The following is a 26,736-nucleotide window of genomic DNA, read 5'->3' on the forward strand; positions in this document are numbered from 1 at the left end:
CAGGCACCAGGGACGTCCGCAGGCAGAAGGTTGTGTTCCCACAGCCTCGGGACAGAGCTCTTTCTCCCCTGTCAGCAGCGCTAGGCCTGGGATCCTGATGCAGGAGATAAGCGCGCAGCTGTGCCAAGTCTGCGGAGCGGAAGCAGCTGGCCATGTGAGTGGGGGTGCGCATGCCGGACAAGGAGATAAGGGGATATGGGAGAAAGGGGACTTTTGGGACCAGTTAGGGCAAAGCCCCGCGCTCAGCTGCTCTCCCAGGCTTTCTGCCTGCATCTTGTCATTCCTCGATCCGCTGATGAGGTCAGTCACCTCATAAGAACGGCCAAGCTGGGTCAGACCAAAGGTCCATCTAGCACAGTGGCCAACACCAGGTGCCCCAGAGGGAGTGAACAGAACAGGAAATCCTCACATGATCCCTCCCCTGTCACCCATTCCCAGACAAACAGAGGCTAGGGAAGCCATTCCTTCCCATCTTGGCTAATAGCATTGCTGGACCTAATGTCCATCCTTCCTTTGAAAGCGGCACGCTGGGCCCAAAGATTCTTGGCCCAAAGATTCTTTGCAATCAACCCAGCATGATGGATTTTAAAGCGGCTGTATTGTCTTAACAGACAGGGAAGTTTGGAGCTATGTACAAAATTGTTTTAGCTGATGATGACTCGATTGGGAAGGGCTACTCAAACTAACCACTAACTCCCAGAGAAGACCAGTGCTGGGGGTAGATTGCCCCAGTTCTGCTCAAAGGCAGGCTACTGGAGTAGAGGGGCCTCCGTTTCAATCCAGTCTGGCAAGTCCCTCTCTCTATGAAGCCCGTTGAGATCAGGGAATCCGTCGCTCGTGAGAAAGGGTTTGAAACAGCCCGTGGCTTTTATGCGCAATGCTCATTCCTCTCCCCAAGTTGTCTCATCAACCCCTCGCCACCTCCAAGGGCTTTTACACTGGCTCGCCAAAGCAGCATGATGGTTTGCCACGTGACCTGAGTCGGATTCCAAGGACGTTTCTTCTGTGTCCCGCCGCCTCCAGGAGTCGGACTTCGTTTTGTTTGAACACCGCATCCTCCAGCCTGGTCTGCAGCTAGGGATTTCCATAAGAATGGCTCCTACCCGTTCAGCTAAACAAGAGGTGACCTTCAAGGGAGCCAAATTCATTTTCTCTGGGATGTTTAAAATGTTTCCATTGAAACTCTTTTTCAGTGGAAAATTGATGTGACTCCCCTTTCCCAAACCCCTCTCCCCCCCCCCCCCCAGAAAGTGTCTACTGGTGGCCTAAAATTTCCACTTTTCATTGAAAAGCAATTCCTGAAACATGAAATAATTTAGTCAAAACGTGGCCTTTGGAATATGCTGCCATAGGAGCTGTACTTCAATTGTCTGATAGTCCTGTTTTTTTCAATGGCTGTCTCCTTGGGTAGACAACCTCTCCCATGACTTGCCATGGCCAAGAATTCCCATGATGCAATTGTTTCCCCTCTCCACCAGAGTAAACCATGATGTCTCATGGGGGATGTAGTCCAACAAGGGAGCAAAGTGAGGTACCTGGACTACAGTTCCCAGGAGCCCCCTGTTTTCTGATTCAAAATAGTTCTTTTTTTTTTTTTGCTGACCACATTAATTTGGATTTTGGCCCAAATATTTCCGCATTTGGATTTTTGCCACAAACCCACACTTTTATTCATCTATATTTTTTTCTCAGAAATCGTTTTCTTTTCATGTTTGTAAAAAGTTTCTTCCAAAATACAGTCCCTCCCTCCACCCCTTCCCCCCACCACACACCCGGCAAGCAAGTCCTCCTGGCACCTCTTGTTTAGGGTCCTGCTGGTGCTACCAGCATTTCAAGTAGAAAAATCCGTAGCCTATATGCTGCCTTCCCAGCACCAGCCCTGAAATGATTAATCACTTTCTCCCTGCTTACCACTTGAATTCAAGTGGCTCTCATGCAACATGCCAAGCCATTTTCGCTGGGGCAGCAAAAACTGAAACCTCTCCTCCCAGTGCCACACAGAGTTTCCAGCCTCCCGAAGAATAATAAAGCCTGGTGACAAAATTAGAAATTACGGACAAAAAAAAAAAATCACAGAAGAAAAGCCCACCCCAAAGCAGGCTGAGCCGAGAAAACAGGCCCCCGGGCGCATCTGCAGTCTGTTTATCCAGGAACAGGACACAAGGATCTGAGGAAAGCGGAGGACAGTTTTAAAAATACCAAACCTCCCGCATTTTCACTTAATTATAGAGTAGGAGCGGAGGGAAGGGAACACAGCATGGCCTATTTTGCGTGTGTGTGTGCTGACGGCTGCATTTTTGTTGTTGTTTTGCTTGTTTAGTTTTCTGGGCCGGATGGTATTTTGGAAACTTTTCTGCTGACCCCACGCCCCCACCCAGGCACTTTCTCGTTCTTGTGGGGGGCTGTGGTGACTCTTGTTCCAGTTTGGGGGAGAGGGTTCATGGTCTGAGCAGACCACAGCCGATGTAGCTGCCAGGCCTGGGGAGTAGGAGGAGCTTAACTTTCTAACCGTGAGATCCATGTGAAACAGCTGGAGCAGTTTGCCAGCTGTTGGGGGCGGGGGGGGCCGTGCTGTCAGGCTACCTCCCTATAGTGCTTCTACTCTGTATGTGTCTCTCCCCTGCTGGGGCATTTTTACCTACCGCCCCCTTGGGGAAAGTTCACTCTTGCCCAGGTTCCCTTAGGGGCCAACTACATCAGTGGAAAATGGTGACTTAGGGCCTTAAAGCCGCTCTCTCCAGCCAGGCTAGCCTGTGCATGGGGTTATACTCTGCACTTTGTGGCCCAGGAACCCCCAGAACTGGGAGCATGGTGCGGGACATATGAGGGGGCTTCATTTAACGTCGCACAGGGGACTTACAAGCCCTACCTCAACCGGGAGTAGAGTTGCCAGGTGTCCGGTTTTTGAGCTTTCTGTCCGGGGAACAAACTGAGAAAAGACGGGACATAGAAATGTCCATTAATTTCTAATTAAGTGACTTTTATTATTCTCACGAGTATCGGTCCGTAGTTGCGAAGTGCCTGGCTGGTAGACGCGCTCACACTGCCTGAGTCACACGGCGTGAGCATGTCTAGCAGCCGGGCAGTTCGCAACTATGCAGCAGGGGGGCGGGATGGAATCCCCGGGGCCGGACTCGCCCATGCAGCCCGCCCGGACTGTGCGCGGGACGGGCAGTGCCCCGGGATCTGCGTGCATCCGGGCCAGCCTCGGTCTCCGCCAGCCGGTTCCCCCCCGGCCCAGCCTCGCTCTCCGCCAGCCGGTTCCCCCCCGGCCCAGCCTCGCTCTCCACCAGCCGGTTCCCCCCCGGCCCAGCCTCGCTCTCCGCCAGCCGGTTCCCCCCCGGCCCAGCCTCGCTCTCCACCAGCCGGTTCCCCCCCGGCCCAGCCTCGCTCTCCGCCAGCCGGTTCCCCCCCGGCCCAGCCTCGCTCTCCGCCAGCCGGTTCCCCCCCGGCCCAGCCTCGCTCTCCCCCAGCCGGTTCCCCCCCGGCCCAGCCTCGCTCTCCGCCAGCCGGTTCCCCCCCGGCCCAGCCTCGCTCTCCGCCAGCCGGTTCCCCCCCGGGCCAGCCTCGCTCTCCGCCAGCCGGTTCCCCCCGGCCCAGCCTCGCTCTCCACCAGCCGGTCCCCCCTGGCCCAGCCTCGCTCTCCCCCAGCCGGTTCCCCCCCGGCCCAGCCTCGCTCTCCACCAGCCGGTCCCCCCTGGCCCAGCCTCGCTCTCCACCAGCTGGTTCCCCCCCGGCCCAGCCTCGCTCTCCACCAGCCGGTTCCCCCCGGCCCAGCCTCGCTCTCCACCAGCCGGTTCCCCCCCGGCCCAGCCTCGCTCTCCACCAGCCGGTCCCCCCTGGCCCAGCCTCGCTCTCCACCAGCCGGTTCCCCCCCGGCCCAGCCTCGCTCTCCACCAGCCGGTTCCCCCCCGGCCCAGCCTCGCTCTCCACCAGCCGGTTCCCCCCGGCCCAGCCTCGCTCTCCACCAGCCGGTTCCCCCCCGGCCCAGCCTCGCTCTCCACCAGCCGGTTCCCCCCGGCCCAGCCTCGCTCTCCACCAGCCGGTTCCCCCCGGCCCAGCCTCGCTCTCCACCAGCCGGTTCCCCCCGGCCCAGCCTCGCTCTCCACCAGCCGGTTCCCCCCCCCCAGCCTCGCTCTCCACCAGCCGGTTCCCCCCCGGGCCAGCCTCGCTCTCCCCCAGCCGATTCCCCCCCGGCCCAGCCTCGCTCTCCACCAGCCGGTTCCCCCCGGCCCAGCCTCGCTCTCCGCCAGCCGGTTCCCCCCCGGCCCACCCTCGCTCTCCACCAGCCGGTTCCCCCCCGGCCCAGCCTCGCTCTCCCCCAGCCGGTTCCCCCCGGCCCAGCCTCGCTCTCCGCCAGCCGGTTCCCCCCCGGCCCAGCCTCGCTCTCCACCAGCCGGTTCCCCCCGGCCCAGCCTCGCTCTCCGCCAGCCGGTTCCCCCCCGGTCCAGCCTCGCTCTCCGCCAGCCAGTTCCCCCCCCCCCCCCGGCCCAGCCTCGCTCTCTGCCAGCCGGTTCCCCCCCCCCCGGCCCAGCCTCGCTCTCTCCCAGCCGGTTCCCTCCCGGGCCAGCCCCACTCCTCCTGACCTCCTCCCAGCCAGCCCTGCTTCCCGCCAGCTGATCCCCCCCCACTGATCCCCCTGGTCAGCTCCGCTCCCCGCGTCCCCCTCCCAGCCTGTTCCCCCTCCCCCCCACCGCCAGTCCCACTCTGCGCTGGCTGGTTCACCTCTTGCCAGCCCTGCTCCCCCCGACCTCTTCCTGGGCAGCCCTGCTTCCCGCCAGCCAGTCCTCCCCTCCCCCAGTCTCTCCCAGCCAGCCCTGCTCCTCCCCATAAGCCCCGCTCCCCTCCCAGCTGGTCCCCCATCCTGTTCTGAGATCACGTGTTTCTGGTATTTTTTTGAAACCCATCTGATAACCCTAGCCAGGAGAGAATTCCTCGGATGTGAGCAAAAAGCGCTTTCTCCCCACATGCTGCATTGTAGGGGGTATGCCAGGAGCGGGAAGAGGGGTGCGCTGTGGATTTTCTGGGCTGCTAAGGAAGAGCCCATGGTCAGCACGGGGCTAATGGAGACAGACATAATTTAAATTTCTCTTTCTCTGCCTCCATCTCTCTCTCTCTCTCACTTTCTGGCACTGTCTGGTTCCCTCTGTCTCTCCTTCTCTGCCTACCCCCAAACCAGCTAGGGATGGCAACACAGAGAGCGATTCTATTAAAGCATCGGGGTGGAGGGTGTAAAACCTCACCCTAGCAACGTTCCTGCTAATTGTTACCAGCCATGTGCGGAATACATTTTGTTCTGTGCACCAAAGCATGTGCAGAGGTGCACCACCGCCACAAACGCTTGCTGAGACTGCTCATCAGCTGGGCAGCCTGTGACTCTCTCCCAAGCACACGGTGTGCAGGACACACTGCTTCCTACCCCTTTAGTTCTGCAGCTCTCCGTTTCACCCCCTCTTGTCAACCTACTTGAATCCTGCCAGGACCATCCCTGTAATGCAATATCTAAAATATTTTCTTTTGCATGCACCTTGGTAGGGGCTCGCAAGGGGACAGGGACACGGAGATTCCGCTTTGATTTGCCTTTGCTCTTGACATATATAAAAAGAGAAAATAATATAACAGCTTTCTCCTCCCGTTAGGAACTTTCATTAAACTTGGGGGTATTGGAAACATCTTCATGCTGCGCCTGCGCTTTGAATCCCCGGGGAATCTTAAGGAAACGGCTGGGCTAAGTGGAGAAAGGTCACTTACCGCTAACAGCGTAGATAATGACTTTTTGTATTAACGGGCAAGTCCCCGATCGCTAGGCCTGGCTGTGACCCCCCTCCCTTTGCATTGACTCAGCCAGGCCACAGAGCGCCCGGCACGCCAAGAGCCGTTCCCTTCGTTACAGTTACAATAAACGTCTGATGATGATCGGAGCTGACAGTTTGTTCCACACAGCGGCTCGGCAGTCCGGTGCCAGAGCGTGGCAGGGCCAGCCCGGTTGGATTACATGCCTGCCTGTGTGGTTACAGAATCTGCCTCTTTCCAGTTCCCACCACCTCAACCCTTCCCTCTCCATAAGCGAGCTTTTGGTGCTTCTGGGCCAGCAATGGGATGGGGGGAGGGGAGCAGACCCAAAGCATTACGTTTTCCTTCTGAAAAGCTCATTTCTTTCACCGAGCTGTAGAAAAGCCCCCAACTAGCCTAGTAAAACATTTCTTGTTCCTCAGTCGGTGCACACAGACTGCACAAGCACTTACTCTGGGTACTCAGGGTACTGAGACATGGGGTACTCAGGGTACTGAGACTCAGAGTACTCAGGGTACTGAGACATGGGGTACTGAGAGTCAGGGTACTCAGGATACTGGTACGCAGGGTACTGAGACTTGGGGTACTCAGGGTACTGAGACTCAGGGTACTCAGGATACTGGTACTCAGGGTACTGAGACTCAGGGTGCTCAGGATACTGGTACTCAGGGTACTGAGACTTGGGGTACTCAGGGTACTGAGACACAGGGTACTCAGGGTACTGGTACTCAGGGTACTGAGACTCAGGGTACTCAGGGTACTGAGACTTGGGGTACTCAGGGTACTGAGACTCAGGGTACTCAGGGTACTGGTACTCAGGGTACTGAGAGTCAGGGTACTCAGGGTACTGAGACTCAGGGTACTCAGGATACTGGTACTCAGGGTACTGAGAGTCAGGGTACTCAGGGTACTGAGACTTGGGGTACTCAGGGTACTGAGACTCAGGGTACTCAGGATACTGGTACTCAGGGTACTGAGATTCAGGGTACTCAGGGTACTGAGACTCAGGGTACTCAGGATACTGGTACTCAGGGTACTGAGAGTCAGGGTACTCAGGGAACTGAGACTCAGAGTACTCAGGGTACAGAGACTACAGAGTTTTTCCGGGATACCTCTGGTATTCCAGAAAAGTTCTGCCGCATCCAAGAAATGCATCCACTTTTCCAAAAAAATATCAGAAAAGCGGACGTGTTTTGTCAGCATCCCGGTAAACCTCGTTTCACAAGGAAGAAGGGATGTTCCGAAAGAGAGATTTTTCCCCAACATTTGGCCCAGTGTAGATGGGCTGAATATCGGAAAAGCCTCCTTCGGAAGAAAAGCGAAAACCGCAATTTGCGTCTCCTTCTCCGACTTTTCTATGTAGTGCAGACATCACCACAGAGAAAGCCCTTGTCCCAAAAGGCTTGCGATCTTGATCACCAAAGGAAGTGATGGGAAACAGCCAAAGCTGCAGAAGTTTAGTAGCTGAGCCAGGAATGAAACCTAATTCTTCCAATTCCTGGTGTGGTGCCCAATCCAGAACAGCACTCTGCCTAATTTCCTCTTCACCTTTCTGCAGCATGACATGGGACAACCCTTCCCCAAAGAGTTGGATTCTAAAGCACGAGTCCTTATACTGCCATTACAGCATGGTAATGACCATGAAAGAACAAAGGGGCTGTATTTCTACCCTCTCGCCCCATGCAATCCCATTGATCCCAGGATGTAAGAGAGGGCAGGATCTGCCCTATAAGGGAATGTGATGGAAGGTGGATAAATAAGATTGCACAGAGATGAAAATAATCACGTGCGCCCCAGTGCTCTGCACCAGCAAGAATTCCCTGAGCTGCAGCAAAAGCCAGCTCTTCAAGGGAGTGATTTCAAGAGATGGAAGGGCTCCAGATTGCAACAGGACAGTTCCTGTAAGAAATTTTGAAATCGCCATTTCGGAAGAGGCGTTATTCCTCCTGGGATGAGGGTTACAGAGGTCGGAAGAAGCCGTCCGTTATTCTGATGTTATTTCAAAGTACTAGAACTGCGGTGAAGATGCTCGCATTGTTATTTCGGAATAGATCACAGTGGCAGGACGCTTCAGGCCACCAGCAATGGAGCAGAGGCGTGAACGGCGGCACGAAAAGCAACATCGGGCAAAGCGAATGGCGAGCAGCTGGAGGAATGAGCAAGGTGCCTTTTCTCCCCAGCCCGTAGATGGGAGGTGAACTCACTCAAAAGGACTTCGGAACTCCCCCTCTCCATTGACCAAGAGCTATGTGTGGGGCAAGGCAGAGGGAGAAGGGAGAAGCATGTTAAAGGAACATTTGCTTCTTGTGTTAGTGACCTTGCTCTAGAATGCGAGAATTATGACTGGGAACTATAAATAAAAATACATTTCCTAGCAAGCCAACATTTTTAAAATGCATTATTTGCCAACGTTGTTATCGCACATCATTGCTATCTTGAGAGATCGTTATGTTGGGCAGTTTCCGTGCCAAATGCTTTTATTAGTACGGGATGAACCTCTTTAGTCCAGCACTCTCTGGTCCACAAACCTCTGTGGTCTAGTCTGATTTTAGTGAGTCGGATGTCCACTTGTCATGGGTGTGGCCAAGTTTCCTATATCAGAGGCATCAAGGGGGAGGAGAAAGTGGGAGCTTTTAAGTGAGATCTATGTGCATGCCAGCATAGAGGCACCTGCTTCCCATTACCTCCCATACAGGCAGCAGCATGGGGGTGTAGGAGTGGTAGGCAGAAGCCAGCTCCCTGTATGTACTGGCTCCCATGGAATCACCTGCCCCCTACTCTGCTGCCTCTGATACAGTAGCAGCAGGGTGGGAGGGGCAGAGCGAAAGCCAGTGCTCAATATGCAACCACTAAAAAATTCAGCAGTTACACATTTACACGAACACACATTTATTAACATCCCTATCACAGGCCTGTTGTTAGATTTCCATAGTGGGGACAATTTTACCCCAAAACCTCTGAACAGCAAATGGAGCAAAATCCCACTAACAACTGCCATGAATATATTTCCGATGGTATTAGGCACGCTGAGAACTGTCGCGCCCCCGCCCCCCTCCCCGGCTGTCCTTTTTGGAGTGCCAATTTGTCTGTTCCTAGCAAAGCTCACTTGTTCCCAGCAATGAGAATCTGTCCCCCAGCGCTGGAATTTGAAGCACTTAGGTGGTTAGCGTGACGCAAAGGGAAATAATAAGACTAGCATTTGTCGCTAAAAGGAAAGGCAATCTCTGTTGGTGTTTTCGCAGCCCTGGCTGACAAATCCGCTCTGCAGTTCTCACTGCCCGATAAAAGGTTGGGATGGTGAGTCACACCAGCCACATCAAAGTGCAGGCCACCGCATCTATTCACGGCTCGATTTTGAGCCCAGGCGTAATTTACGGCCGCCTCATTGTTGTGGTCAGATTGGAAGATCATTGGGAGGCCGATTACAAATCTCTGCCACGTTCAAAGAGAGGAAACATTTATATTGGCTCAGCTTTTGGAATTATAAATCCGAAACTCAGCAATCCATTAAAACAACAGAGATAGGAGATGGAAGGCAGATTTCTGGACAGTGTAAAGCCCTGCTCTTATGTATACCATAAGGAAATGAAGCCGCAGAAGGACGGTGAGTTTGACAGGCTAATGGTATTATGTCAAAGCCCTTCTTGGACAGAAGAGAAAGGACCAGATTCACTGGCGTGGGGTAGCCGCTTTGATATGCGGCACAGCGGATGGAATCCGGCCATAAAGCCAGGCAGGATGACTCCACTAAAACAGCAATTTCTAATACTCCTTCCCTTCCTTGCTCCTTTACCCCCATCCCCCCATAGGTGTGTGCAGCCTACAGAGATTTTGGGCCCCGGGGGTTGTTTTCAAACAATGCACTTTAATGGAGAACCAGAGGTTCTGCCCGGAGCAGGATTAGGAGCTCAGAAAGGGGAGATTTATGCCATCTTTCCACCTTTGCATCTTACCCCCTTCATGCCTCAGCCACGGCCTGGCCCCATGCATTCCGTCAGATGGTTTCCAAGGGGGAAAAGGAAGCACAAGCCGGTGGCGGGGAGGGGATCAGGCCAAAATACACAACAGGGGCTGTGCCGGCTGGAAGGGAAACGCCTCAGCAAGGCCGTGTGGGAGACGCCAAATGGTAAGAGAACAGCCAGGAAAGGAAGCCGTCCCCAGGCTGTGGTAAAACGGGAGCGTGGGGCAGAGCTGCTGAGCTCTGATGCTGCTGCTACTTAATCAAAACCATGAGGCCCGTGAGCTGGAAAGAGGCGGTTTGCAGTTTGAACCTCGGGCGACCGTAACGAGCCTCCACTGGGTTTTATGCGCTGAGAGCCAAATCTCTGAGGCCTGAGGAACGGAATCGGCTGGAAAGGGCGAGCGCCATTTTGTGGGACCACCAGGGGCCCTGGGCGTAAAATGGTGTGTCTCTGAGGGCGGAGTGTCTCCCTGGAAAGGCGCGGCGTTGTGGGGAACAAACAAGGACACCGAAGACGCTATTAAGGAAGCACAACCCTGGTCGGCTCTTGAAAGGCCGTGTCCCATTCCCCCCTTGAGACAGGAGTTAGTCACAGAGGAAGTGGAGGCCAGAGGGAATAGCTTAGTGGGCTTAGTCCCGGTTTGGGAACGACTGATTCCCTCAGACCACGGGTGACTAATCTTTGCATCAAGAAGATGGCTGACACAGATGGCTGACCTCTCGAGGTCCCTTCCAGTCCTAGTATTCTATGATTCTTCCTTGCCTCAGTGCCGCTCAACCCCAACTCGGCCCTGACGCCTTACTCCACTATGTCCCTTCCTCATAAGAACGGCCAGACTGGGTCAGACCAAAGCTCCATCTAGCCCAGTGTCCTGTCTGCCGACAGTGACCAACGCCAGATGCCCCCAGAGAGAACGAACAGACCAGGGAATCATTAAGTGATCCCTCCCTTGTTGCCCATTCTCAATTTCTGACAGAGTCTAGGCTCACCATTCCTACCCATCCTGGCTACTAGCCATTGGTGGAGCAAGTCTCCATGAATTTATCAAGTTCTTTTTTGAGCCCTGTTAAAGTCTTGGCCTTCACAACATCCTCTGGCAAGGAGTTCCACAGGTGGACTTTGTGTTGCATGAAGAAATACTTCCTTTTGTTGGTTTTAAACCTACTAGCACGGAGCACCCATATCTGCCCTGTCTCTACCCATCCCTGCTCCACCCCAAAGCCCTTTCCCCATTCCACCCCTTCCTTTAAGCACCTACCCTTGCCCTGCCTCTTCCTGCCCCTGCCTCACCTTAGGCCCTGCCTCAACTTCATGCTTTCCGCCAAGCACCCACCTTCACTCTGCCTCTTTCCACCTCTGCTCCTCCTTATCTCTTCCCACCTAGTTCTACCCCCTCACCTGAGTGCGCCCTGTCCACACTCCTTTCCCCCTCCCCCAAGCAACTCCTGCACAACGTAGAACAGTGGGCGGAAGGCCCTGAGAAGGGGGAGGCATTGATTAGTGGGGGGAGGGAGAGGAGCTGGCTGCCGGGGGATACCAAGCACCCACTAACTTTATTCCATGGGCGCTCTAGCCCTAGTGTGGGGAGCAGGTTTAAAACTACTAAGCGAAAGTTCTTCTTCACACAGCGTGTAGTCAACCTGTGGAACTCCTTGCCAGAGGAGGCTGTGAAAGCTAGGACTATAATAGAGTTTAGAGAGAAGCTAGATAATTTCATAGAGGTTAGGTCCATAAAAGGCTATTAGCCAGGGGATAAAATGGTGTTCTTGGCCTCTGTCTGTCAGAGGCTGGAGAGGGATGGCAGGAGACAAATCGCTTGATCGTTGTCTTCGGTCCACCCCCTCTGGGGCACCTGGTGCTGGCCACTGTTGGCAGACAGGATACTGGGATAGATGGACCTTTGGTGTGACTCAGTACGGCCGTTCTTATGTTCTTAGAGTCAGCATCTATGACGGCAGGTGCAATGGTTAGCCCACTAGACCTCGTTTCACCTCCCTTCTCCCTCCCAGCCTTTCTGGGTGGCCTTGGGTTAATCACGTAGGGCCAGGTCCTCCTGGCTAGGAGAACGGCCTAGCTCCCATTGATGGCAAAGGGCATTCGGGGCCTACGTACGTTTTGAGGAGCCCTCTTGCTTCCAATCCCCGTCTGCCCACACTTCATGAGAGAGGACGCCGCTTCCCTAACTCAGGGAGCAGGGAGTGGGGGGGGGAGGATGTCATGTGGCTACATACCTGAGGATTGGGCAGCGCTCAGACACCGTGGCAACGGGCGCTAGATAAGACAGGTCCCAGACTTCGAGTCACCAGGATGACAATGGATGAAGGGAGTAGATTAACTCAAACCCATGCTGCTCACAGTGCAGGCGCCTTGTGGATTAGGCCTTAGAATCTGCTCCACATGGCTCTAACAGCCATATTCACACTTTTTGAGCTGAGCTCCCTTTGTATTCTGTTTGGTGGCATCCTCCAATCCAGAGACAAAGGAAGAGAGGGTCAGGACCAAGTCCTTCCTTGACAAGCCAAAGACCCAGTCTCCTGGCATTGCAGCTCCCTTCCCCCATTCCATCCCTGCTCAGGGAGACTCCACAGTTTGAAATCTCTGAGCCATGATATACAGAGATATACACCTATTTCATAGAAGTGGAAGGGACCTTAGGAGGTCATTGAGTCCAGTCTGCTGCTGTCATGGCAGGACCAAGTACCATCCCTGAAAGATTTGCCCCAAATCCCTACATGGTCCCCTCAAGGATTGAACTCACAGCCCTGAGTTTAGCAGGCCAATGCTCAAACCACTGAGCTATGCCAGCCTGCTGAGGTCTGCAATCTTCTCTGCATATGGATTGCACTGCAGTACATGCACCAAAAGGTGCACAAAACCCTCTACTACCACTTACATGGGCAGACAGGTTGTTCCATGCACACCCCGCCATATCAGACATTTCACCTACGCCACTGCCGATTATTATCTTCCTAATTTATCTGCCTTATCCGAGGAATCCCAGTCATGGAGCAGGGCCCATTGCGCTCGGTGCTGTACAAAACAGCACAAAGAAATGGTTCCTGGCACAAAGCGCTCACAACCATAGCCTGAGCCAAGAGACAACAGCTGGATGTAGTCAAATGGGACAGTGCAAGGAAAGAATGAGACAGGATGGGACAGCAGAGTAGACTGTGATCTCAATACACCTGGGCTGTGTCTACACTGGGCCACTTATTCCGGAAAATCAGCCGCTTTTCCGGAATAAGCTGCGAGCTGTCTACACTGGCCCTTGAATTTCCGAAAAAGCAACGATGCTCTACTGTACAAAATCAGCCGCTATTCCGGAAAAACTAGTCTGCTCCCGCTTGGGCATAAGTCCTTATTCCGGAACACTGTTCCGGAAAAGGGCCAGGGTAGACAGCCCAGTAGTCTTTTCCGGAAAAAAGCCCCGATTGCAAAAATGACGCTCGGGGCTCTTTTCCGGAAAAGCGCGTCTACATTGGCCACAGACGCTTTTCCGGAAAAAGGGCTTTTCCGGAAAAGCAGCCTGCCAATGTAGACGCTCCTTTTCCGGACAAACTGAAAACGGAATAGTATTCCGTTTTAAGCATTTCCGGAAATTCATGCCAGTGTAGACACAGCCCAGAAGTCTAGCGACTGTAGAGTGTTTTGTAGGCTTCGTGGCAATGAAGCATTTGAAGGAGGACAATGAACTAGCTTTGGGGAATACAGGTGACCCTCAACTTATGACTGTCCTACTTACAGCCATTTTATGACCATTTTTTTCATGCAAGATAACTCCTAAACCCCCCCAGTATACATCCGCAGCTCGCATTTACGACGGCGTACAACACAGGCTCCACACATCATCCCAAAACAGAAACGCACAAGGTCAGTCAGACTCGCCTGTCTGCGGCTGTTTCTTGAACTGCGTGCGTCTCCACCACATCGGTCTTCACGGTTTAGTTATTTTTGTGCATTTTTTGAGCTCTTTAGTTTAGTTTTCCTCCATTTCCATAGTCCATTTTGGTATTTTTAGGGTATGAAATGGGCTTCCAGGAATGGAACCGCCATTTATAACATAGCGCCTATGAGAAAGAAGGGTTCGACTTATGACTGTTCTCCAGGAACCAATTAGGTCGTAAGTGCGGGGGTAGCCTGTAGTATGCGGTGCATGTCTGGGAATGTGACAAGCAGCAGATGGAGGCTGGCACCACTAACCAACTGGAAGTGAGAGTTGACATCGTGATGGAGAATGAGAACTTCTAAGGAGGGTAGGGTTAGGTGATGAAGGGCCTTGAAAATAAAAGACGGCAGCAGCCTTCTTGGAACTGGAAAGGAGGAGGACAGGTTGCAGGGGGGAAGAGATTCGAGGAGGCCCCAGAAAGCACGTGGCTGAAAGGCTGGCTACAGGTGCACTCGCTTTGCAAATAGTTTCTAAAAAGAGGCAGATTTGGTTTTAGAAATGTGGTGTTCTCTCCCATTATTCCCTGAAGCAAAAACAAATGTCTCCTGGTGGATATGGCTGAGAACGGAGAGCCAGGGAAAGGTTGCCAAGAGAGGGCTGAAATGGTGAAAGCAACAGGTTATGGTGAATGCTGCTTCATTAGTCCTCACCTACAGCCCCCAACTTAACCCCCTCCAGCACATCATTAACAATCTACAACCTATCCTGGAAAACGACCCCTCACTCTCGCAGCCCTTGGAGACAGGCAATCCTCGCCTAGAGATAACCCCCTAACCTGAAGCAAATATTTTCCAGCACCCACGCACCACACCTCAAATATACTCACCCTGGAACCTGCCCCTGCAATAAACTCTGGTTCCAACTCCGTCCTCACAGCTACACCAACACAGGACATAACCACACAAGCCACCCCATCAGGGGCTCAGACATCTGCACATCCTCTAATGCAGGGGTTCTTTACCTTGACACCTCCCCTGAAAGTGAACTTCATGTTCACCCCTCCCCCTCCAGAGCCATTTTGTGCACAGCCTAGACCCACCCCCTCACCTGACAGGAAGCTAAGGGGCGTGGCTAGGACTATAAGAACTCTGCCAGGGAGCTCAGTCCAGGTCCAGCCTCTGAGGGAGACAGAGGCCTGCCCAGAGCTCCTGGCTGACGAGGCTGAAACCTAGCCCGGGCCTCCCACAGCCTCCTTCCCTCAGGCCAGCGAAGGCTTCCCTGCCTGGGCCGCCGATCTCTAGACGTTAATAAGAAATTAATGTTTATAATTTTAATTCATAATACTAACAATGAAGAAATCTAAACTTTCGAATTTTATCCAGTGAGAAGGCAATCTAGATACATTTTCTGGGAGGCACCTCACTCCTCTCCTGTATCCCCTTCATACCTCCCCTGGGTAGGCACACCCCACTGGTTAAGAACCCCTGCTCTAATGTGATTTATGCCATCAAGTGCTAGCAATGCCCTCTGCCATGGATATTGGCCAAACTGGACAGTCTCTATGCCAAAGGATAAATGGACACAAATCAGATATTCGAAAAGGTACCACACAGAAACCAGTGAGGCAACCTTTTAACCTGCCTGGGCACTCACTAATGGGTTTAAAAGTAGCCATTCATCTACAAAGTAATTTCAGTAACCAACTAGAGAGAGAGGGTATATCTACACTACCCTCCTAATTCGAACTAGGAGGGTAATGTAGGCATACCGCACTTGCAAATAAAGCCCGGGATTTGAATTTCCCGGGCTTCATTTGCATGAAGCCGGCCGGCGCCATTTTTAAATGCCGGCAGTTCAAACCCCGTGCCTCGCGGCTACACGCGGCACAGAGTAGCTAGTTCGGATTAGGCTTCCTAATCCAAACTAGCTGTACTCCTCATTCCACAAGGAGAACAGCTAGTTCGGATTAGGAAACCTAATCCGAACTAGCTACTCCGTGCCACGTGTAGCCGCGCGGCACGGGGTTCGAACTGCCGGCATTTAAAAATGGCGCCGGCCGGCTTCATGCAAATGAAGCCCGGGAAATTCAAATCCCGGGCTTCATTTGCAAGTGCGGTATGCCTACATTACCCTCCTACTTCGAATTAGGAGGGTAGTGTAGACATATCCAGAGAGACTGTGGAATTGGCCTTCATATGCAAATATGACACTATCTCCCAGGGACTGAACAAAGACATGAACTGGATGGGCCATTATACTCAACACCCAACTGACATCAAAAGCTAAGTCTGAGACACTTGCAGCCCACTCTATTCGCCTCTATAATTGGTGGGGATTTTATTTTCTCCCCCTCTCCTTTCTGTTTCTGCTTTAAAAGTGGGGGTTCTGTTCCTTTTGCTCCACTTTTAAAGTGGGTTGTGCCCATGATAGCTCATGATTCTATACATATATTTTTTGTTAGTCTCTAGGGTGCTACAGGACCATTCATTTTTTAACGTTTTTTATGCTGCTTCATTGTCCTCTTTCAAAGACTGAGCTTGTCCCAAGCTAGGGATTTGGAGGCCTAAGTCGTTGGTAGCTATTTTTGATAATCTTGGCACAAACCCCAAGGGTCAGTGATGTGAATCACTGTAATTCCATTGTACTCACCCACCGATAAGCGCTGTCCTCAAGAGCATACACCCAACTTAAGAGTGCATTGGGACATGCAAGTGTAACGCTGGCAGACTTGGCCATTGTTGGCATCGAACCTGGAACCTCTGGAGTTGAATGCATGAGCAAAAAAATGCACGTCTCCTCGCCCAGCCAGTAGCAAGCGCTGCAACCTCTCGCTGCCACTAGAGGGGGACAAAGTGCCATAAACCTTCTGCATAAATCCAAGTTATATCCTTCAGGACTTAAATCCAGCTCTACTTTCAGACTCAGCCAATGCTTCCAGGTAACGAATAAATCTCAGCAGCTATTGAGCAGTCTCGTGTACCATCTGTGAAAAGAAAAATAATATTTAGGCTCCAGCTCTTCCATGTGCTTCGCACGCCCGGACTCCTGCCGTGCACACAAAACTCACTTCAGGGCAGGAGCCTGAGTAGCTTGGCGTTATATATCCAAAAGCAAGGTCCTTAGGATCTGGCTAAATCCCCCAAACCGGCTTCTGTGTGGTCCTTAGGATCTGGCTAAATCCCCCAAACCGGCTTCTGTGTGGTCCTTAGGATCTGGCTAAATCCCCCAAACCAGCTTCTGCGTCTGCCAGAAACCTGGGAGTGATAGAATATCTTGCACCATTCTAGAGTACACTCCACATATTCCTTCTCCTCCTCCTAGAAGGCAAATGAGAACAGCTCCTTTTCCCAGAATTTCCACCCGGAACATGAGCCGCTCCTTCGGTACAGGGAATGGCTGGGAGATTGTTAATACCCTGCCAAAAATTCTCCCATCCCTTTGCTTTCATTTCCCCGTCAGCTTTTTGCTTTGCCCAGCCCTGACCCCATAATCCAGCCTTGAGGAGTTTCTGTTTCCACCTATTTCCAATCAACGTTACGGGACAAAGCCTGAGCTAGTGTAAATCATCACAACTCCATTAGTTTCAAAGGAGCGGACCTGTTTACACCAGCTGCGGGTCTGAGTGTCTGAACGCCTGGGCTTCTCTGCTGCTACCCCTTCTCGGCAAACCTGGCCAGTGTCAGCGGGGTCAGATATAGTCAGGGTGTTGTCGTAAAAACAACTCGTTGTGGCTTAACTGAGTTTGGGGGCCGTTACGAGTCATCTCCGAGTCCAAGACTTGAAATTGCTTTCCGGGTCTCATTCCCAGAAAGTGTCGGATTTCTCCAGTGAATTTCTTCCATTTCTTAGAAGACTCCTGCCTATACAAGGAGCCAATTGCTCCTCCCCTTGTTACACTCCCTCTCTTCAGCTAGGCCTTGATCCAAAGTCCACTGACGTTACGAGGAGCCTTTCCGCTGACATCAAAGGGTTTTGGCAGAGGCTCTTGAAATATTGCCTTTTCTCAGCCGTCCCACGTGGAACCGCATATGTTCTCAGGTTGACTCATGTAATAAATCCGGGTTGACCTATATGTTTTCCTGAAACTGGGTCTTATTTGGAGGTGGTGGAAAAAAAGCAAAAAAATAGTCTGCGTAGGTCGCCTAGAATCCCACTGCCTTTTACTTGTATTGATGCTATATTTGCATTGCCAGCCCCTCATGAAATCACTGTTCAGACCAGGGTCATTTTCAGGAGAGGTTAAACCTCTCGGCTACGTCTACATTGGCCCCTATTCCTTAATAGGGATGCTAATGTAGCACTTGGGAATAGGCAAATCCGTGGGGGATTTAAATATCCCCCGCGGCATTTGCATTAACATGGCTGCCGCTTTTTTCCGGCTTGTAGATAAGCCAGAGAAAAGCGCCAGTCTGGACGCGATCCTCTGGAAAATAAGCTCTTTTCCGGAGGATCTCTTATTCCTACTTGAAAGTAGGAATAAGAAATCCTCCGGAAAAGGCTTTATTTTCCAGAGAATAACGTCTAGACTGGCGCTTTTCTCCAGCTTTTCCCCCAGCCGGAAAAAAGTGGCAGCCATGTTAATGCAAATGCCGCGGGGGATATTTAAATCCCCCGCGGATTTGGCTATTCCCAAGTGCTACATTAGCATCCCTATTACGGAATAGGGGCCAATGTAAACACAGCCCTCTAGTCTGGCACTTTCTGGTCCGGAAACATCCCTGGTCTGTCATGGTTTTAGTTAGCCGGGTGTCCACTTTTCATGGGTGTGGCCAGGCTTCCCGTGGTCCCATAAAGGTTGTTTACAGCCCCCAATCCTGCCTCTGAGTGTTCTGTGTTGCTATTTAGCTCTAATGTATCCCTAAATGTCCTCTAAGTGCCCAGCAAGCAGTGGAAGTGTTGGTAATGCCGCTAGACAACATTGACTTCCCATGGTTTGGCAAATTCTTTGGTTCGGTACTGGTCAGGTCCTGAGGATGCTGGACTTGAGAGGTTCAACTGGCATAACTTTCCTCCATGTTTGTTCTCTGCATGGAGCGTGTTTCCGATTGTTTTCCCCTCAGCTGCAATCATGTTGTTTTTCTCCTAAGTTGTCTCGGTTTGCTAGAGTCTGCTCAATACCGTCATTTTCCTTCTTCTCTTTGGATCGTTTCTTTTGACGTTTCTGATATTGCAACATCTCCCAGTTTGGTAGAGTTATGAATATTATTAGATCGCTACATGACACTTCACAGGACACTCCTTGCTGTGGTCAGATTGTCTCTCCTGTGAGCCCAGCTGCTTGCTTCTGGCATCTCCCCACTGATGCCTCATAGGAAGGTGAAAATCTCCTCAAGCTTTGGTGGAAGTAACCATATTTTCAATGCCGGCAGCCTTCATACAGGCAAATTCCTGGTTTCGTTTTGCAGCTGTCTAAGTTTCTCTGATGCCCAGAGGATGACAACTCACCCCTTATTTGCATTTTAATGGATCTACTAGCCAAATCAGGGCAACGTTCAGAAAATGAGTTTGTGCTGCCTTTTCCTGTCTAGGCCCTACAATCACCAGTTGCTGCTGGGATGGATGGATTGTAAGAAGCCTCTCTTTCTAGCCAGCCTGTCATTTGCTTCTGTGAGTACAGACAGGCTACGTCTACACTGGCATGATTTTCCGGAAATGCTTTCCATTCTTTTCTTTTCTTTTCTTTTCTTTTCTTTTCTTTTCTTTTCTTTTCTTTTCTTTTCTTTGAGGAAGTGGGTTGGCCCTTATGCCTCCTGCAAGGAGGTTTACAGGATCTGTCAAAAAAAGACTTTCTTTCTCGACAGATCCCCCTCTAGATGGCCGCTTTTTGCTGACAAAGTGCTGAGTCGGCAAAACGTGGCGTCCATTTTTATGCAAATTAGGCATGGGATATTTAAATCCCTGCCTCGTTTGCAACGTCAACCTGCCTAATCTGCATCCCTCTGCTGACAGAGGGATGCAGTGTAGACATACCCTTCCTGTTGACTACATTTAGCAAAGACTGTTTGGTGCAGCCAGCTTCGAGGAGTGACTCCTCCGGTCCTTCTTGAAACTGAGAGCCCTCCGAGGCCTCCCTGGCCCGCCGTAGCCTGTCTCCTGTCACCCAGAATACCACCAATTGGCCTCTCTCCCAGCTCTGATCCCTTGCTCTTCCTTTGGCCTCTTGCTCAACGCAGATGGATGTCAAGTAACAGATAAGTGGCAGCATGTCCAGCTGGGAAGGTGGTGGAATAATCAAGTTAATGAAATTCACAAGCACAGCTTAATACCTGCAATCAGAGAGCTGGGTTCAATTCCCTGCCACTTTGCAGGCTTCCAAGTCATAGGAAATTAATAGGAAACAGGTTTTAAATGAACAAAAGGAAGTTTTTCTTCACTCAGCGCACAGGCAACCTGTGGAACTCCTTGCCAGAGGATGCGGTGAATGCTAGAACTTTAACAGGGTTCAAAAAAAGAGCTAGATAGATTCATAGAGGTTAGGTCCATCAATGGCTATTAGCCAGGATGGGTAGGAATGGTTTCCCTAGCCTCTGGAAGTGGGAGACAGGGGAGGGATCACATGAGGATTTCCTGTTGCGATCCCTCCCTCTGGGCATCTCGTATTACCCCTGTTGGCTGACAGGATACTGGGCTAGATGGACCTTTGGTCTGACCCAGTATGGCCATTCTTATGTTCTTAGATCATCAAGTCCAGGTCCCTGCCCTCATGGCAGGACCAGGCAGCATCTAGACCATCCCTGATAGATGCCCATCCAACCTGCTCTAAAATATCTCCAGTGATGGAGAGTCCACAACCTCCCTAGGCAATTTATTCCAGTGCTTCACCACCACAGATAGGAAGTTTTCCCAATGTCCACTAAAGCCCAGATCCTCAATGGCATTTTGGCTTCTACTGTCCAGGATCTGACCTGCGCCTTGCTCCCCGCTTTGTAAAATGTGGATAAAGGGGGCCAACAGCCTCGCTGGGTCCCTGGGTAATGCTGGCAGGCCCTGCTCCACACCCCCCAAAGGAGCAGAGCCTTTGGTGGAAGGGGCAGATCTAGCACAAGACAGTGCTGCCTGGAGCATGCCACACTGCACTCCAGCTGTGATTTAAAGGGCCAGGGTCTCTGGCCGCTGTCAAAGTAGGGTACCCCCAGGATCCTAGCACAGTTGCCTTCTTCCCCCATCAGCAGGCCTGACCGTCCCTGTCTCCAAGGGGTGTTGTGAGGACAAGCAACCTCACCATTCCAGTGGCCATGCTGAGCCTTGAGCTCTGAAGTAGGGATGTTAACTATTGGTGAACTAAATAGTCGAGTAACCTCATGAATTCGTATGGGTTAGTTGACTATTCTCTAGTCCCCGGGAACGGGGCAGTCAGCCAGTTTTAGTGACAAAAAAGCTTCCATCCTTGCAAGAAACTTTTGTTTTCCCCCCTCCCTTTATTGTTGACAAAGAGCCAGTGTGGACGCCGTTGTGTCTTTTGTCTAGAGAACTGGCTTCCACCAGTATCTCACAATGCCTGCCCTGATGGCTCTGCTCAGCCTTTTGTGATCTCTGCTGCCCTGCAGGCATGCGCCCTTCCCCTTTCAAAGCTTTGGGAAGTATCTGACAGCTGAGTGAGCTGTTCCATTTGGGGAACAAACAAAGAACAAATCATTGGAATATGCCTGTTCTGCCCTGCTAGGAACACAGCGGCAGCCAGACTGGTGCTGCAGGGGGAGGGCTGGAAAGAAGGCCGTGCTGCTTGGACATTCCTCAGTCTGGAGAGTTCACAGACCTGTTCATGCTGCTGCTCCCAGCAGCTGAGAATGCTAGTGGAGAACTCGGAGAGAATCCCGAGAATCCCAAGAGCTGCACCTTTAATTCAGGAGTCTGACTAGTGACGCTGAAGACTGACTATGATAATTGATTATGTGTATTATCGAAAACATTGGCCCTGCCTCAGAGAGCTGACATTCCTGGGCCTCAGACTGGTGAAAGTGCCCAGAACGGGTATGTCTAGACTGCATCCCTCTGTCGATACGGAATGCAGATTAGGCAGGTCGACATTGCAAATGAGGCAGGGATGTAAATATCCCGTGCCTAATTTGCATAAAAATGGCTGCTGCATTTTGCTGACTCAGCCCTTTGTCTGAAAAAAGCAGCAGTTTAGAGGGGGATCTGTCGAGAAAGAAAGCCTTTTTCGACAGGTCCCTTATGCCTCCTGCAAGGAGGTTTACAGGATCTGTCAAAAAAGGCTTCCTTTCTCACGACAGACCCCCCGCGAGACTGCTTCTTTTTGCCGAGAAAGTGTTGAGTCGGCAAAACGTGGCGGCCATTTTTATTTTAATGAAGCACGGATTATTTAAATCCCCGCTTCATTGACTATGCCGAGTAAACTATTTTACATGGCTCTGTCGACAGAGCCATGTAGTCTAGACGTACCCAACTATGTTTAACTCTCTTTTTTTATAAGTGCTAGCATTTTGGATTCCCAGTGATCTTTTACCATTAACTTTGCCTCCTGGGAACATAGCTAGCAATATTCCAGTCATGCCTGGAGACTCCCCAACTGAGAGCAAAGTGTTGATTATAGAAGGGGCTATATGTACGTATTGTCAGAGACAGCGAGGACTGTCCTTTGGATTTATGGGGCCCTACAAAGTACTGTTCAGCTGATGCCCCTGTGCCTTACAGCAGATCTAGACGGGGATGATGAGTTTTTAGAGATGTGATTTTATCATCTTCAGCAACACACTAATGAAACACTCCTAAACAAAATGTGAACTTAAGGCCCAGTCGACTAGCACAGTCAAGTCAGAAACTGACAGTATTTCTCTAGGCTCAGCAAACACCTGTGAAATGACCTTGTTACCACTTGAATGGCTCTTCCACAGGTTCAGTGTTTGGCAAATAGATCTGACAGGCTTTGTCACTGTTAAGTTAACAGGCTTCTCTCCAGAGGAAGCAGAGCCACAGAACAGGGACAGGGAGAGAAAGAGAAATGTATACACAAATAAATCATACCCAGCAGGTTTAAAACAAAGAAAAGGATGTTCTTCTTCACACAGCGCATAGTCAATCTGTGGAACTCCTTGCCTGAGGAGGTTGTGAAGGCTAGGACTATAACAGGGTTTAAAAGAGAAGTAAATAAATTCATGGCGGTTAAATAAATGAATGGAGATGGTTATCAAGAAAGGTTATCAAGTCCAGTTGCCTGCTTTCACAGCAGGATCAAGTACCACCCCTGACAGATTTGCCCCAGATACCTAAACAGCCCCCCCTCAAGGATTGAACTCACAATGCTGGCCTTAGCAAGCCAATGCTCAAATCCCTCAGCTGGGCTAAGCCAACTAATGGCCGTTAGCAAGGATGGGTAAGGAATGGTGTCCCCAGCCTCTGTTTGTCAGAGGGTGGAGGTGGATGGCAGGAGAGAGATCGCTTGATCATTACCTGTTCGGTTCACTCCCCCTGGGGTACCCAGCATTGGCCACTGTTAGCAGACAGGATACTGGCCTGGATGGACCTTTGACCTGACCCAGGATGGCCATTCTTATGTTCTTATACACAAATCAGTGAGCATTGCTCACTACTGGAGTCGGTATCCCAAACTAGATGGACCAATGTTTTGATCCCATAGTTTAATTCCTATATTCCTATGCAGAATTTCTCTGCAAAACCTGCACTCCCAGCGGGGAAATAGGAACTCTGAGTGCAAAACACCTGGGCTATGTCTACACTGGTGGGTTTTTGTGCAAGAACATCTATTCTTCCGCAGAGCATCCACATGCTTGTGGAAGAAGATTTACAGTAAAGAGTGGGAAGAGAGGGCTTCTTGCGCAAGAGCTATGCTCTTTTCTAACAAGTGTAAGCTCTCTTGTGCAAGAGGGCAGTGTGGACGCACGGCAGGGGCTTCTTGTGCAAGAAAGCCCTATGGCTAAAATGGCCATCAGAGCTTTCTTGTGCAAGAGAGCATCCACTCTGCCATGGATGCTCTTGTGCAAAAGCACATGGCAGTGTGGACGTGTTCTTGTGCAAGAGTTCTTGCACAAGAACCTGCTAGTATAGACATCACCCTGGAGAGAGCAAAAAAGGTTTATTCCAGTTCTACAATCAAGAAAGAGGACAGCGTGAGCTAAACATTCACTATGGTGTCGTGGCAAAATGAAGGCAGCAATTAGAAATAGAAAAGCAACATATAACAAATGGAAAAAAGGAGAGAACAGTAATCAGTATGAATGAGAAGATTTGAGGCACAGAAAATTGACATAATAACATTCAACATTCCTGTGGTGGGAAGAACACCTCAGCAGTCCAGCACCCTGGCATTTAATTTCAAAAAGGGGAATTACACAAAAATGAGGAGGTTAGTTAAACAGAAATTAAAAGGCACAGTGACTAGAGCCAAATCCCTGAAAGCTGCATGGAAACTTTTTAACGACACCATAATAGAGGCCCAACTTAAATGTATACCCCAAATTAAAAAACATAGCAAGAGACCTAAAACAGTGTCACCGTGGCTTAACTGCAATGTAAAAGAAGCAGTGAGGGACAAAAAGGTATCTTTTAAGAATTAGAAGTCCAATCCTAGTGAGATAAATAGAAAGGAACATAAACACTGTCAAATCAAGTGTAAAAATGTAATAAGAAAAGCAAAAAAAAGATTTTGAGGAACAGCTAGCCAAAAACTCAAAAAGAAATAACAAAATGTTTTTTAAGTACATTAGAAGCAGGAAGCCTGCTAAAAAACCTGTGGGTCCCCTAGATGATCGAGCTATAAAAGGAGCAATCAAGGACGATAAAGCCATTGCGGAGAAACTAAATGATTTCTTTGCTTCAGTCTTCACGGCTGAGGACGTTGGGGAGATTCCCGAATCTGCACCGTCCTTTGTGGGTGATGAATCTGAGGAACTGTCCCAGATTGAAGTGTCATTAGAGGAGGTTTTGGAACAAATAGAAAAACTTAATGTTAACAAATCTCCGGGACCGGATGGCATTCATCCAAGGGTTCTAAAAGAACTCAAATGGGAAATTGCTGAGCTATTATCTGTGGTTTGTAACCTATCCTTTAAATCAGCTTCCGTACCTAATGACTGGAAGGTTGCCAACGTGACACCAATATTTTAAAAGGGCTCTAGAGGCGATCCTGGCAATTACAGACCAGTAAGTCTAACTTCAGTACCGGGCAAATTAGTCGAAACAATAGTAAAGAATAAAATTGTGAAGCATGTAGAAGAACATAATTTGTTGGACAAAAGTCAACATGGTTTCTGTTAAGAGAAATCCTGTCTTACTAATCTATTAGAGTTCTTTGAAGGGGTTAACAAGCATGCGGATAAGGGGGATCCAGTAGATATAGTATACTTGGATTTTCAGAAAGCCTTTGACAAGGTCCCTCACCAAAGGCTCTTGTGTAAATTACATGGCCATGGGATAAGAGGGAAGGTCCTTTCTTGGATTGCAAAGTGGTTAAAAGACAGGAAACAAAGGGTAGGAATAAATGGTAAGTTTAGGATAGTCAAGACAGAAGCAGACTGTGAGGGACTCCAAGAAGATCTCACCAAACTCAGTGATTGGGCAGCAAAATGGCAAATGAAATTTAATGTGGATAAGTGTAAAGTAATGCACATTGGGAAAAATAACCCCAACTATACGTACAGTATGATGGGGGCTAATTTGGCTACGACAAATCAGGAAAGGGTTCTTGGAGTTATTGTGGACAGTTCTCTGAAAACTTCCACACAGTGTGCAGCGGCGGTCAAAAAGGCAAATAGGATGCTAGGAATTATTAGGAAAGGGATAGAAAATAAGTCCCAGAATATCTTACTGCCCCTGTATAAAACTATGGTACGCCCACATCTTGAATACTGTGTACAGATGTGGTCTCCTCACCTCCAAAAAGATATTTTGGCCTTGGAAAGGGTTCAGAAAAAGGCAACTAAAATGATTAGGGGTTTGGAACGGGTCCCATATGAGGTGAGGTTAAAGCGACTGGGACTTTTCAGTTTAGAAAAGAGGAGACTGAGGGGGGATATGATAGAGGTCTATAAAATCATGAGTGGTGTGGAGAGGGCCGATAAAGAAAAGTTATTTATTAGTTCCCTAAATAGAAGAACTAGAGGTCACCAAATGAAATTAATGGGTAGCAGGTTTAAAACTAATAAAAGAAAGTTCTTCACACAGTGTGTAGTCAACCTGTGGAACTCCTTGCCAGAGGAGGCTGTGAAGGCTAGAACTATAATAGAGTATAAAGAGAAGCTAGATAATTTCATGGAGGTTAGGTCCATAAAAGGCTATTAGCCAGGGGATAAAATGGTGTCCTTGGCCTCTGTTTGTCAGAGGCTGGAGAGGGATGGCAGGAGACAAATCGCTTGATCATTGTCTTCAGTCCACCCTCTCTGGGGCACCTGGTGCTGGCCACTGTTGATAGACAGGATACTGGGCTAGAAGGACCTTTGGTCTGACCCAGTATGGCCGTTCTTATGTTCTTATGATAAGGGAAGTTAAGGCCATCAGAGAAAAATCCATGCCTGGCAGCGCTAAAGGGGAAAAAAAGCCAATCTCCTTATAAAATATACTAGGAACAAAACAAATCTGAGCAGTGAAACAGATGCAGATGGTAAAACCGTTAATAATGGTACCGAAAAAGCAGAAGTGTTCAGTGACTATTTCTGGTCTGTATTGGAAAGGATGTAGGACATTTTTTATCACACGAGGATGATGAGATACTTTCCAGTCTATCAGCAGCTGAGAAGGATGTGAGACAACTTTTTCTAGGGGCAAACATTTCCAGATCAACAGACCCAGAGACTATGCACCTAGGAATTATGAAAGGGGTCTCTGTGGATTCCTGGCCAGTTGACGTTCATAAAGCTTGGACTACTGGAGACATTCCAGAAGAACAGATGAGGGCTAATGTTGTGCCTGTCAGTTTCCCTTACTCCTTGCAAAAGGAGGAGAACCAGATGCTGGTGGGGGAACCCTCTGGATTTGATTTAGTGAGTCTTAACTAGACTCCCTAAATCAAATTCTGGAAAACTGATCACGGTAGCAGCAATCTTCTTTTTAGTGTAGATAAGAGTAGCCTAGGAAAGGCTCTCTAGCTCAACATGGACAAGGGAGGGATAGCTCAGTGGT

At 50.3% G+C, this 26,736-nt stretch overlaps 1 long non-coding RNA gene across 1 annotated transcript in view; it reads right to left on the reverse strand.

Moving 5' to 3' along the window:
- Positions 1-17,627, reverse strand: part of LOC106732468 (uncharacterized) — an 83,244-nt gene extending 65,617 nt beyond the window's left edge. Inside the window, exons 1-2 of the long non-coding RNA XR_003090631.3 lie at positions 17,239-17,627; positions 16,291-16,624 (exon numbers count right to left, since the gene is read on the reverse strand). This is a non-coding gene — a long non-coding RNA (uncharacterized LOC106732468). The remainder of the gene's footprint in view (positions 1-16,290; positions 16,625-17,238) is intronic.
- Between the last annotated feature and the right edge of the window lie 9,109 nt (positions 17,628-26,736).

Source organism: Pelodiscus sinensis, chromosome 2 (assembly GCF_052426305.1).
Source record: "Pelodiscus sinensis isolate ZL-2025 chromosome 2, ASM5242630v1, whole genome shotgun sequence".
Lineage (NCBI taxonomy): Eukaryota > Metazoa > Chordata > Testudines > Trionychidae > Pelodiscus > Pelodiscus sinensis.